The sequence below is a fragment of the Eschrichtius robustus genome, chromosome X (genome assembly GCF_028021215.1).
Source record: "Eschrichtius robustus isolate mEscRob2 chromosome X, mEscRob2.pri, whole genome shotgun sequence".
Taxonomy (NCBI): domain Eukaryota; kingdom Metazoa; phylum Chordata; class Mammalia; order Artiodactyla; family Eschrichtiidae; genus Eschrichtius; species Eschrichtius robustus.
In genome coordinates, this window is record NC_090845.1 from 109,297,184 (window position 1) to 109,311,703 (window position 14,520).

Genomic DNA, 14,520 nt, shown 5'->3' on the forward strand with positions numbered 1-14,520 from the left:
CCAGACAGATGTACATACGTCTGGGGCAAGGGTGGGCCAGTCACCATGAGAAGTCCAGGGAGGGAAGAGAATTATATGTCCAGCCTCTCTGTCCTGAGATTTGGAGTTAGGAAGATCTATCAAGGTAGAGAGAGTGGCCATTTTTAAGGCCTAATGCCAGGGAAGGATAATAGGACCCATGAAATAAATTTACCAACAATTTAAAGAGAGGCCAGTCTGGTGGGCTGGCGCTGGCACTGAGTAAAGAGGAGTGCAGGGAGTGGCAGCAGAACTGACAATATAATTTGTGGCGCCCAGTGCAAAATGAAAATGCAGGGCCCCTTGTTCAAAAATTATTAAGAATTTCAAGACAGTAACAGCAAAGCATTAAACCAAGGGCAAGGCCCTTCTAAGCATAAGGCCCTGTGCAACTGCACTGGTTGTACACCCATGAAGCCAGCCCATGGTCTTGGTTTTCTGAGGCTGTGCACAAGAGAACTGTTCTTGCCCTGGCTCCTCTAGAGCTGCCTTACTAGGGAGGAAGGAGTTAGGTGTAAAATGAGATTGCTGGCCACTAAGAGCTATAACTAGATCCACTGAGGTCAGCTGCTTCATTTTCTATTGCTGCTGTAACAAATTACTACAAACATTAGTGACTTAAAACAACAAGAAGTTAGGATCTTCCAGTTCTATAATTCAGAAGTTTGAAATAGGTTTCACTGGGTTAAAATCAAGGTACTGGCAGGGCTAGTTCCCTCTGAAGACTCTAGGAGAGAATCCATTTCCTTGTCTTTCCTAGTTTCTAGAGGCCACCTGCATTCCTTAGCTCATGGTCCCCTTCCTCCATCTTCAAAGCCAGATTATGTTGCATTTTTCTGATCATTCTTCTGTAGTCCCTCTGACTCTACTCTTCGGCATCCTGCTTCCTCTTTTAAGGACATTGGACCCACCTGGATAATCCAGGATACTCTCCCTATCTGCTGATTAGCAAATATAATTTCATCCACAACATTAATTCCCTCTTTCTAGGTAACCTATCATATTCACAGGTTCCAAGGATCAGGACATCTTTGGGGCATTATTCTGCCTACCAAACTCAGGGAGAACCAAACCAAACCGGACCTTGCCTTTAAAACAAATTATTGGTTTTAACATATAAAACATGCCCAAATTTTAAGTGTACAGCTTGATGAACTTTATATAAATATACACCTGTGTCATGTGTAAATATACACCTGCATAACCACCACTCAAATCAAGGTACGAAATAAATCTGCCATGCTATCACATGCTCCTTCTCAGTCAATATCCACCCCCAAGAGGTAACCGGTATTCTGTCTTATATCAATGTATCAGTTGTCTATCACAAACCACTCTAAGACTTGGTGGATCAATACAACAAAACAACCATTTTATTTGCTCATAATTCTGTGGTCAGGAATTTAGGCTGGACTCAACTGGAAATTCTTCTGCTGATCTCACCTGTGGTCACTCATTTGGTTGCAGTCATTTGACAGCTTGACTGGAGCTGGATGGTCCAAGATGGTGTCATACATATATCTGGTGGTTGGTACTGGCTGTCAGCTGGGCCCCACTCTCCACATGGGTATTTGATCCTCAAAGAGGTTAGACTGGGCTGCTTCACATGGAGATCTCAGGGCAGCAAGAAGGCACAGCAAATTGCCCAGAAGCTGTACAGTATCACCCCCACTGCATTCTTTTAGTCAAAGTAAGACACAAGGCCATCCCAGATTCCAGGAGTGGAGAAATAAACTCTACTTCCTGATGGCAGGAGCTGCAAAAAAGCTTGTGGCCACTTTTTTCATCGCATTACAATTTGTTAATTTTGCCTGTTCTTAAACTTCATATAAATGGAATCATACTGAAAGTAGTCTTGTTTCTGGCTTCTTTTGTTTAACATTATGTATGTGAAATCCAACCATGTTTTTCTGTGTGGCAGTAGACTGTCCTTTTCTATTGCTGCTGCTCATATTCCATTGTATGAATATGCCACAATTTATTTATTCATTCTACTACTGATGAACATTTGACTTGTTCTACTTTGTGGCCATTATAAAAAAGCTGCTATTATATTCTTGTGCATGTCTTTTGAAGGGCATATGCACTCAGCTATCTTGGGTATCAACTATCTTGGCTATGTACCTAGGAATAGAATTACTGGATCCGGGAGTAGGCTAGTATTAAGCTTTAGAAAATATTGCTGAATAGTTTTCTGAAGTGACTGCATTAATTTACACACCCATAAGCAATGTATGAGAGTTTTGGTTGCTCCACATCCTTGTGAACACTTGGTACTGTCAGCCTTTTAAATTTCAGCCATTCTAATAGGTATTTAGTGGTATATCATTGTTTTGATTTGCATTTCCTTGATGACTAATGATGCTGAACATATTTTCACATGTTTAACGGTCATTTGGCTATCTTTTTTGTGAAGTGCTTATTCAGTATTTTTGTGATGTGCCATTTAAAAAATTGGCTTGTCTTTTTCTTGTTGATTTGTAGAAGTTCTTTCTTTAGTCTGCCATGAATCTGTTATTGTATATATCAACTGGGCACACAGCAGGAGGTGAACAGCAGGCAAGCGAGTGAAGCTTCATCTGCTGCTCCCCATCGCTCACATTACTGCCTGAACCATCCCCCCAATCGCTCGCATTACTGCCTGAACCATCCTCCCCTCCCCCCCTTCCATGGAAAAATTGTCTTCCACGAAACCAGTCCCTGGTGCCAAAAAGGTTGGGGACCGCTGGTATATATGTATTACAAGTGGCTTTTCCTTTTCTTAATGGTCTCTTTTGATGGACAGAAGTTCTTAATTTGAACAAAGTCCAAATTATCAATATTTTCTTTTATGGTGAAAGTTTTTTGTGTTCTACTGTGAAATCTTTACCCACCCCATTGGATCCTGAATGAGTTTTATGGCTTTAACTATTACATTTAGGTCTTTGATCCATTTTAAGTTCAGTTTGGTATATGGTGTGAGGTAGGGGTCCAAATTTATTCTTTGGCGTGTGTTTAGCTTTTCCAGCATCATTTGTTGAAAAGACCATTCTTTCCCCATTGAATTGTCTTGGCATTATGAATGACAGCTTCTCAAAAACACTGAAAACTGACAACACAGTAAGGAATTACCATGTCAAAAATGAAGGGAAAATGGTAAAGAGCATGGAAGCTCAATATTATAACAGACAATACAAAATTTAAGGTAAAAATCATTACTAGAGATGAAAAGGGAATCTTCATACAAATAAATGGTTCAGTTCACCAAGAGATATAAAAATGTAAAACATTTATGTTCTTAATAACATAGCCTCAAAACATAAAGGCAAACATTGAGAATACTACAAGGAGAATTAAACAAATCCACAATCACAGTGGTAGATTTCAACATACTTCTCTCAATAGTTGACAGTACAGGCAGAAAAAAAAAATCTCTCTCTCTCCCTCTCCCTCTCCCTCTGTGTGTGTGTGTGTGTGTGTGTGTGTGTGTGCATATTAAATTTGAATACAATAAATAAATGTGTTTTTAATAAACTTTTAATTTTGGAATAACTTTAAATATATAGAAAAGTTGTAAAGATAGTACAGAGAGTTCCCATATACTCTTCACCAAGCTTCTCTGCATATGAACATCTTAAGTAACAATAGTACATTTGTAAAAATTGAGAAATTAACATTGGTAGATATATTGTTAACTAATGTACAGACTTTATTCAGATTTCACCTATTTTTCCACTAATGTCCTTTTTCTTTTCCAGTATCCAATCCAGGATACCATATTGCATTTAGTTGTCATGTGTCCTTAGTCTCCTCCAGTATGTCACAATTTGTCAGACTTTGTCTTTTATGACCTTGGCTAAATTTGAATGATCAAGTATTTTGTAGAATGTCCATCAATTTGGGTTTCTTTGATGTGATATTTTCTCATGATTGAAATTTCATGATTTCTCTGGGGTTATGGGTTTTTGGAAAGAACACCACAGAAGTGAAGTACCCATCTCTTGCATCTTATGAGGGGGGTGTGTGATTTCAATATGACTCATCACCAATGATGTTAACTCTGATCACTTGGTTAAGGTGGTGTCTGCCAGGTTTTTCCACTGTGAAGTTACTATTTTCCCTTTTTCATAGTCCATTCTTTGGAATTGAGCCATTAAGTCCAGCCTACACTCAAGGAATGGGATGTTATGCTCCCCCTCCTTTAGGGTAGGGTATCTACATAGTTTATTTCAAATTCTTTTGCATGGGAGATTTGTCCCTTCTCCCCCATTTATATGTTTATTCAATCATTTATTTATATCTGTAGAGACTCATGGATATTTATTTTATTCTGAGTTATAATCCAATATTATTATTTATTTTGTTGCTCAAATTGTACAATGAACAAATCTGAGCTAATGAAAGCATATTGAATACTATACCAAAAACTGCAGAATATAATTTTTTTCAAGCACATGTGGAACACTTATCAAATATGATCATGAACTGGGCTGTAATGATATGCCTAACATTTCAAATAATTAAAATTGCAGAGAATATATTTTCCAACTTTGATGCAATTGAATTAGATATGAATTACAAAAATATATCCAGAAAACCCTCATATTTGGGAAATTAAGAAATAGATTTTGAAATAAGACTTGGATCAAATAAGACATTGGAAATTAAGAGATATTTTGAACTTCACAACAATCAATATATTACATATCAAAATTTGTGGGATGCAGTTAAAGTAGTACCTGGAGGGAAAGTTACAGCCTTAAGTGTATATATTAAAAAGAAGAAAGGTTGAAATTTAAAAAGCTAAGCTCATAAAGTTAAAAAAAAATTAGTCCAAAGATTGCAGAAGGAAGAAAACAATAAAGATTATGTGAAAGACAAAATCACTGGACATTTAAGGAGATAATTTTATACAAGCTATTGCAATCAGGTGAATATTCCTTAAGAATGCCTCAAAAGGAAGGGGTCTGGGGTTTTATAGAAGCAGGTAAATAAGGGAATTGTAGGTAAGTCTTATGAGATTCATGAGGAGTGATGAAGATGGATCTTATTTGAGGTGTTGAGGAAGAGTGGAGAAGGTGTGTCTTCTTTAGGTATATGTGAGGGCAGGGTGGTCCTTTGCAAGTTAGCTGGAGTACTAAAGGGTGGGAGCACAAAGCTCAGATAATGTTCAACATTGTCAGTAAGAACAGAAATTAATGAAACAGAATATAAAATAATAATACAACAGAGTAGACCAGCAACACCAAACGTTCTTACAAAAAGAACAATAAAATTAACAAATCTCTAGCAAGACTGATCAAGAAAATACGAAAACAAAAAATGAGACATCACTACATATGCCACAGACATTAAGGAGATGATAAGAGTATATTATAAAAGACTATATTGAAAACTTTAGATGAAATTGGAAAATTCCTAGAAAAATATTACTTATCAAAACTGACTCAGGAAAAATTAGGCAATTTTACTCCTACTCATCCTTGCATGCCATGTCTCTATAAACTGAAGAAAATTCATGAAAAGTTGTCAGGTTTTTGTGAACACTCCTTCTTTCCTCAGTACTAATTATGGGAATGGAGGTGGGTTTGGAAGCACCAGATACTCTTTTCCTCTGGTTATCTCTTTTGAAAATTTACAGCATAAGGTTCTTCCCCTGTCCTTGTCTGGCTGCTGTTGATGAATTTGGGGCAGTGAAAACAAGACTATTTCTTCTTAATTAGCAATCTTAATACAGAATACAGCAGAATGAAACAGAATTACCTAATTTCAACTCTCTTCCCTCCCAATTCTTACATGGTTCTTCTATGACAGCCCTTAGTAAAAGCCAAACACATATTTTATGGTAATGTGTAAAGGGGAGCAGCTAATGCAGCCATATGTGTTGCTTTCTAATAGTCTAAATTAACATATGGTTAAAGATGAAAAAAATCTTGAATGGTGACTGTATGGTAAGAATGTAGCTGAGACCAGTGGTCTACAAACTCTAATTAACAGATGAACTGCATCAGGATCACCTGGGAGCATTTTGTCTGGGGCCAGACCTGGAGATCTGCATTCTATAAGTCCACTGGATAATTCTACTGGACATTGGGATGGGAACCAATGGCTTGGGAACCACTATCTTATACTGTTTCTCTTAGGCATCAGTTGTCTCAACTGTGCTATTATGTTTAAGATGACTCTGTTTAGTAAGTTCTGAAATGCAGAAATTCTGTATTTGTAATCAGACTGAACTATAAACTGTTAGGACCATTCTGGAGAACAATTCAGCAATGTATAATAAAATTGGAGGTGCCTGTATGGGGAAAATTCCACTTCTAGGCATATACTCACATATATACACCAGTAGACATGTACAATGTTGTTGATCACAACTGCTGCTAATGGTGAAAAAACTGGAAAATGCACATTCATAGAGTGAACTATTAAACAGCAGTTAAAAATGAATGAACTGATTTATAGTTATCAACATGTGAGGATTTAGAAAACATCATGTAAAGTGAAAAATGCAAGTTTGAAAACAGTTGATACCGTTTACCACAGAGGTAATACTATATATTATTTATGGGTAAATACATATTTATAAAAGCACACCCAGGAAGATATACACCAACCTTGGGTTACTTTCAGAGAAAGAAGGAGGAAGGGAGAGAGGGAGAAAATGTGATGGAGGAGAACTTTAGTTGTATCACTAACATTAAATTTCTTCAAAGAAAAAGATCGAAAACAAGTATGCCATCTTCACCAAAGTGTTAGATCCACCATTTCCTAGCTGTGTGATCTTGGGCAAATTACTTAATCTTTATGAGCCCCAGTTTCCTATCTGTAAAAAGGGATAATAATTGTACCTGTAATTCATAAAGTTGTTATGCGGATTCAATGAGGTAATATATATATATATATATTTTTTTTTTTTTTTTTGCATAGTCATCACGTGAGCATTCCCTAAACCACAGCTGTTATTATTACCAGCAAGAAAGTGTCCAAAGCATTCACTCAGCTGTGGGTCAGAGCAGATGGGAAAAAGTGCATTCCAGAGAGAGATGATGGGTGGCACTTCAGAGCAGAAACACCTCTGGTGAGTGTACAGCGCCGAGCGTGCCTTTGAGCAGAGACAGCAGGGCTGGAATGTTGCCTTCTCATTGTGCTGCTCTGTTGGGTACAGTGTCTGTCTCCCCTGAAGCGTTTGTATAAGTCTGTGTTTCTTGGGGTGGTGGGTAATGAGTGCCCCTATCTGGTACAAGGTTTTAATCTCAAATTTCCATACAAAGAGGTGGTGCCTCTAGAGTGGTCTGCTGTCTTCCTAGCCACTGACTTGTGAAGAGCAGGACAGTAGTGGAGTGTGGAACTCAGACCCTGGCAGAGCTGGTGAAGAAGTCACCATCCTCTCTTCTCAGCCTTGAGGCAAGTCTGGAGGGATAACTGATTTCTTCTACCAATGGCTTTATGTCCTTCTCAGGTTCGGGAACTCTGGATAAAGTCCTATCAGCACTGCCTGATGCCCATTCCTTTCTAATAGCTAAATGGAATCCACTGAGCAAGGGTCAAAAAGGTTATGGAAAAATCACAGGGATACCTTAAGTGGCATTTAAAAAAAAAAGGCTGTGAGGTGGCCTGGGGTTAGGCTTGTCAGTACTACCCTCACCAGAGAAAAATAGAAGTTGACTTCACCTCTTCCTGTTATTCAATCATCAGCTATAGCCTATTGACCTTTAGGTATCCAGTGCCCTCAAAAGTCTCCTCCTTGCCATCAGGTCAAAACCAGATCAGTAGGGGCTTCCCTGGTGGCACAGTGGTTAAGAATCCGCCTGCCAATGCAGGGGACACGGGTTCGAGCCCTGGTCTGGGAAGATCCCACATGCCGCGGAGCAACTAGGCCCGTGAGCCACAACTACTGAGCCTGCGCGTCTGGAGCCTGTGCTCCACAACAAGAGAGGCCGCGATAGTGAGAGGCCCGCGCGCCGCGATGAAGAGTGGCCCCCACTTGCCGCAACTAGAGAAAAGCCCTCGCACAGAAACAAAGACCCAACACAGCCAAAAATAAATAAATAAATAAATAATTAAAAAACAAAAACAAACAAACAAAAAAACCCAGAGCAGTAGTCATTTTACACTCTAGTATAATTGAATTTATATTAATAATATAAATGTATTTTGGAGATGGTGCTTACCAATAGCTATTGGTAAGCTATTTCTAAGAACTGCTAGGGCAAAAACGGCCTGCCAATTTCCTTCAATTCTAGTCCAGTGATTTTTCCCAAAGGCTGCATCCCCAGTTTTTCTGTACCAGTCAGCCTATGCTTGTCCTGAGATAACTAGCTGCTCACAGATCTGCCACTTACTTGGTTCCTCCCCTTCTGCTTCAGCCCCCTACCTTCTGTACCAACCTTAAGACTCTCAGATTCTTGGGGATCGAGAGTCCATTCCTCTTTGTTTCACACCGCGGCACTTGGCTGATGGCTCACCTGTCCTTGCCCTCTCCTCCAAGTGTGGTGATCCAAGCATGACTTGCCAGTCAGTTAGTCAGCTGGAGCTTAATGCCCCAGAGTTCCTGCCTCCTTGAGTTCTCCAGGGCACCTTGGAATGTGAGCAGATGTAAGAGGTTGTGTATATGAGTGTGTTTGTGGTGGGAATGGGGGTAGGAAGACATAAAATTGTGAGTAATTTCAGGGAAAATGTTCAATAGTGATGCTACTTACAGATACTTGAGAACATGGAGAAAGGAAATACAAAAATCCAGTTTGTCTGTGTAAAATGAATTTACAGAATCTGCTTACTCTTCGTGGCTAATTTTACCATATAGACAATAATAACTATGCAAGTTGTCAATATGGGTCAGATGAAATTAATTGTAAGCTATATTTACTTACAATGTGATATTGTGTTCAGCTATGCTCACACTTGGGTTGATTATCTACTATGGTTTCCTACCCATGTATTGTGCTCACATGGGGAAAAGAATTCAGGGAACGTGGCTCTAGTATTTCTGAGATTAACTGCCCAGGTGCCTCCTCTCTTTTCTTTTGGCATCTTCTGGGCAGCTATATCGCAGAGGTCACTGTGGGTGCAAAGTACAAGAAAAGAAAACCTATGTAATAAAAGGTGTAAATTTTCCTAAAGCAGTATAAAACTGTTCCTCAGTACTCAGCATATATAGCTTATATTTACTGTATATGCTTTTTCTCTATTCTATTTACCACCTCTGATTCCTGGGAGATTAAATCTGCACAAGCGTAGATACATACTAATATGATGAACTTTAAAATGTTATTTTCCTTCCTTTATCATCAATGATTATCATTTAAAGTTGTTATGAAGGCTTTGTGACAGAGGTTACACTAAAATTGAAAGTATATGAACTTACTGAAAATCATGTAAAAATTAGCTATGTTTTTAATGTGGTTTCTCAGATTGATTAATTTATGCAATTGAATTGTTCTATTCTCTTGTAAACATATATTCACACTTTGCAAACTTGCACACCTGCAAAGTAAAGTGTGGTGGTATTTGTGATGTTATCATTGTTTCATCAAGAATGATAACTCAGGTTACTTTTAAAATCTCACTTTACAGGCCATTATCTATCACTTTCCTGTTTCAATACAGTGGAAATTGATTCCATAAAGGTCTTAAAGGTCAAATGTATCTTAAATTTAATAATTTTAAAATACCTTGGCATTTATGAAGTGTTGTTGCATTAATTTAAAAATAGTTTGACGTTGTTATAAAGTTTAACATTGTATGAAAGCACTTCCCCACAAGATACATGCATCAGTTTGGCTACGGTGAATTTTTTTCTTTAGGGATGTGTATGTCTTTAACAAAATTACTTTTTTTGGTGGGGCGGTGGTCGCGTCACAGAGTCCTAACCACTGGACCACCAGGGAATTCCCAAAATTAATTTTTTAAAAAATTGAAACCCTGACAAGGACATCCCCTTATAGGTTTCAGTTTGAATTTTAAATTTTTTATTTATTTATTTATTGTTGGCTGTGTTGGGTCTTCGTTTCTGTGCGAGGGCTTTCTCCAGTTGCGGCAAGTAGGGGCCACTCTTCATCGCGGTGTGCAGGCCTCTCACTATTGCGGCCTCTCTTGTTGCGGAGCACAGGCTCCAGACGTGTAGGCTCAGTAGTTGTGGCTCACGGACCTGGTTGCTCCGCGGCATGTGGGATCTTCCCAGACCAGGGCTCGAACCCGTGTCCCCTGCATTGGCAGGCAGATTCTCAACCACTGCACCACCTTTAAACAGGATTATCGAAGTCATGGAATCATCTGTTTCTCCCTCTTTCTTTCCCCCCATCTTCCATTATTCTGTTGTTCCTTCCCTTTGGCATTTATAAGCGCTATCATGTAAGTAGAACTGTGTTAGGTGCTAGCGATCCAGCAATGAAAGGACACAGTCTTTGCTCTGGAGCGACTAGGTCTAGTTGGTGAAAAAGAAGAATAAGAAACTAATTACAGTATGGCTTGTAGAGTGGTCTTCCTGGAGGAGGTGATAGCTGAGCTGGAAGGATGAATGAGAGATGACAAGGAGATGAAATTAATCTTACTTGGATTATTAATGGTTTGGGGCTATGGTAGCTTTCTTTATACCAAAAATGACAGAGTAGGGAACCCCAGGGCTCCATCCCTCCATTAAAGCAACTAATGAGCTGGCAAAACCTGTCAGAATCAACTTTTACAGAACTCTGGAATCTAGTTGAAAACTTGTAACAACCAGGGGAAAGCTTAACGAAGAAAGAAGCTGCTGCATTGCAGCAAGAGAGTTCTCTGGTGTTTTAAATTGTCTACCAACCCTTCCCCACATACCAGATGGGAGGCAGCCATGAAGACAGCAGCCTGTACCCCTGGTGCAGGCTGCCGAGTACCTGAGGGAGCAATTACAGACCTTATTCTCAAAGAATTGTGGTTGTTTATTTCAATCTGTCTAGTGGCTCCTGGAAGGACTGGTAACACAAGGGCTTGCCTTTGTTTCACCGAGTTCAGAGCATTCCCAGGTCTGGGGTGGCTTCCCAAGTGGCATTTGCCAAAAGCACTTAAAGGCAAAAGTATTGGCCAGAGCAGCTTGGGGCAAGGGATAGCAGTCAGGACAAGCAAGAGACAGATCAAAAAGCCTGGTAAGAAAGAATTTGGGAAAGGAAATCTACACGGGAGTGAGAGTTTTTAAAAGCTCCTGCTTAAGTCAGGGAATTGAGAAGGCCATGCATATGCCCAAGACTGGACGCATGTTCAGAAAGGGCCTAATCCTCAGAAAAGATCCTAAACTTTCACCTCTGGCTAATCTTCAGGCTCTGCACAAGCAGGAGGTAAAGGTGAGGGCAGTATTGTAAATGGCCTGGCTAAGCATTGAAGGCGTGTCCCAACACAGACAATCTTCAGAGAGTGGGGAGAGTTTTAAAAATTCTTTTAAAAAATATTATTGGGCTTTAGGTGTTTATAGATACTCTGTCAATACACTAGTTGACCACTAAACTAATGGAACACAGGCTTCAGCGGCCACATACGATAAATGGAAATTTTACAAAAATAATTTAGAAAAGTAACTAAAATGACAATAACAAGGAGCAACAACAGACAAAACCAAAAAATTGAGTTAATTTTTGTGTATGGGCTGAGGTAATAGTCTACCTTCATTCTTTTACCTGTGGATATCCAGTTATCTCCAAACCATTTGTTGAAGAGACTATTCCTTTCCCATTGGCTGGTCTTGGTGCCCTTGTCAAAAATCAATTGACCAGAGATGACAGATTTATTTCTGGACTCTCAACTCTATCCCATTGATCTGCATGTCTATCTTTATGCCAGTATCACTCTGTATTGATACTCTAACCTTGTAAGTTTTGAAATCAGGAAGCATAAAAGCATGAATCCTACAACTTTATTCTTTTTTTTTTTGGCCACACTGCACGGCATGCGAGATCTTAGTTCCCTGCACCCGGGATCCAACCCGGGCTCCCTGCAGTGGAAGCGCAGATTCTTAAACACTAGGCTGCCAGGGAAGTCCCTGTTCTTCTTTTTAAAGATTGTTTTAGCTATTAGGGTCCCTTGAAATTCCATGTTAATTTTAGAATCAGCTTTTTCATTTTTGCAAGAAAAGAAAAAAGTCTGTTGGGGCACTGCATTGAATCTGTAGATCACTTTGACATCTTCCAATTCATGAACATGAGATGTCTTTCCATTTACTTAAGTTTCCTTCACATTCAGCAATGTTTTGTGGTTTTCAGTGTATAAGCCTTGTACCTCTTTGGTTAAATTTATTCCTAAGTATTTTATTCTTTTGATAGTATTGAAAGTGAAATTATTTTCTTAATTTTCTGGAAATGGAATCGCTCATTGCTAGCGTACAGAGATACCACTGATTTTGGCATGTTGATCCTGTACCCTGCCACTGTGCTGAATTTGTTTATTAGTTTTAGTAACTTTCTTGTGGATTCTTTGGGAATTTCTCTATATAGGATCATGTCCTTTATAAAGAGAAACAGTTTTACTTATTCCTTTCCGATCTGGATAGCTTTTCTTTTTCTTGCCTAATTTCTCTGGCTAGACGTTCTAGGACAATGTTGAATAGCAGTGGTACAACTGGCATTCTTATCTGTTCCTGATCTTAGCGGCGAAGCTTTGAGTCTTTCACCATGGAGTATAATGTTAGCTGTGGGGTTTTTTTGTTTTGTTTTGTTTTGTTTTGTTTTTATTTATGGCTGTGTTGGGTCTTCGTTTCTGTGCGAGGGCTTTCTCTAGTTGTGGCAAGTGGGGACCACTCTTCATCGCGGTGCGCGGGCCTCTCACTATCGCGGCCTCTCTTGTTGCGGAGCACAGGCTCCAGACGCGCAGGCTCAGTAATTGTGGCTCACGGGCCTAGTTGCTCTGCGGCATGTGGGATCTTCCCAGACCAGGGCTCGAACCCGTGTCCCCTGCATTGGCAGGCAGATGCTCAACCACTGCGCCACCAGGGAAGCCCTAGCTGTGGGTTTTTCATAAATGCCCTTTATCAGGTTGAGGACATTCCTTTCTATTCTGTTTTTTGAGTTCTTTTTTTTTTCTCATGAAAGTGTGTTGCATTTTTTCAAAAGTTTTTTTGGTATCTATTAGATGATCATGTGGGTTTTTTCCTTCATTCTAGTAATATGGTGTTTTACACCAATATTTATTGAGCCATCCTTGTTTTCCTGAGATAAATCCCATTTAGTCATGTTTTATAACTCTTTTAATGTGCTGCTGGATTCCATTTGCTAGTATTTGGTTGAGAAGTTTTATATCTATATTTACAAACGATATTGGTCTATAGTTTTCTATTCTTGTGATGTCTTTGTCTGGTTTTGGTAACAACATAATACTAGTCTCATTAACGAGTTAGAAAGTGTTCCCTCCTCTTATATGTATAGAAGAGCCTGAGAAAGATTTCTGTTAATTCCTCTTTAAATATTTGGTAGAATTCACCAGGGAAGCTGTTTGGTCGTGGGCTTTTCTGTGTTGGCAGGTTTTTGGTTACTTACTCAATCTCTGTACTTCTTATAGGTCTGTTCAGATTTTCTATTTTTTCTTGAATCTGTTTTGGTAGTTTGTGTGTTTCTAGGAATATGTCCATTTCATCTAGGTATCTAATTCGTTGGCATATAATTGTTCGCAGTATTTTCTTATAATCCTTTTTATTTCTGTAAGGTTGATGGTAAATGTCCCACATTCATTCCAGATTTTAGTAATTTGAATCTTTCTTTTTTTTTCTTGAACAGTCTATTTGTTTGTCAATTTTGTTGATCCTTCTGAAGAACCATTTATTGTTTCATTTTTTTTTTCTATTGTTTTTTCTCTTCTCTATTTTGTTTATCTCCATTCTAATTTTTATTTCCTTTTTTCTGCTTGCTTTGGGTTTAGTTTTCTCTCCTTTTTCTAATTCCTTAAGGTGGGCTAGTTAGGTTATTAATTTGATATGTTTCTTTTTTCAAACATAGGCATTTGTAGCTATAAATTTCCCTCTGAGCACTGCTTTCACTGAGTCCCATTAGTTTGGGTATGTTGTGTTTTTGTTTTCATTAATCTCAACATATTTTCTAATTTCCCTTGTTATTTTTTTTCTTTGACCCAATGGTTATTTAGTAGAGTTATTTAATTTTCACATATTTGTATATTTTGCAAATTTCCTTCTGTTATTAATTTCTGATTTCATTCCATTGTGGTCAGAGGACATACTTAGTATGATTTCAATCTTCATAAATGTATTGAAACTTGTTTTGTGGCCTAACAAAAGGTTTATCCTGGAGAATCTTTTATGTGCACTTAAGAAGAATATGTAGTGTGCTGTTTTGGGGTTGACTGTTCCACAGATGTTTGTTAAGTCTATTTGGTTTATAGTGTTTTTCAAGTCTTGTATTTCCTTCTTGATCTTCTATCAAGTCTTTCTATAAATTATTGAAAATGGAGTACTGAAGTCTCCAACTCTTACTGTAGAACTGCCTCTATCTCCCCTCAATTCTGTCTACTTTTGGCATGTATTGTGGGACTCCGTTGTTAGGTGCATATATA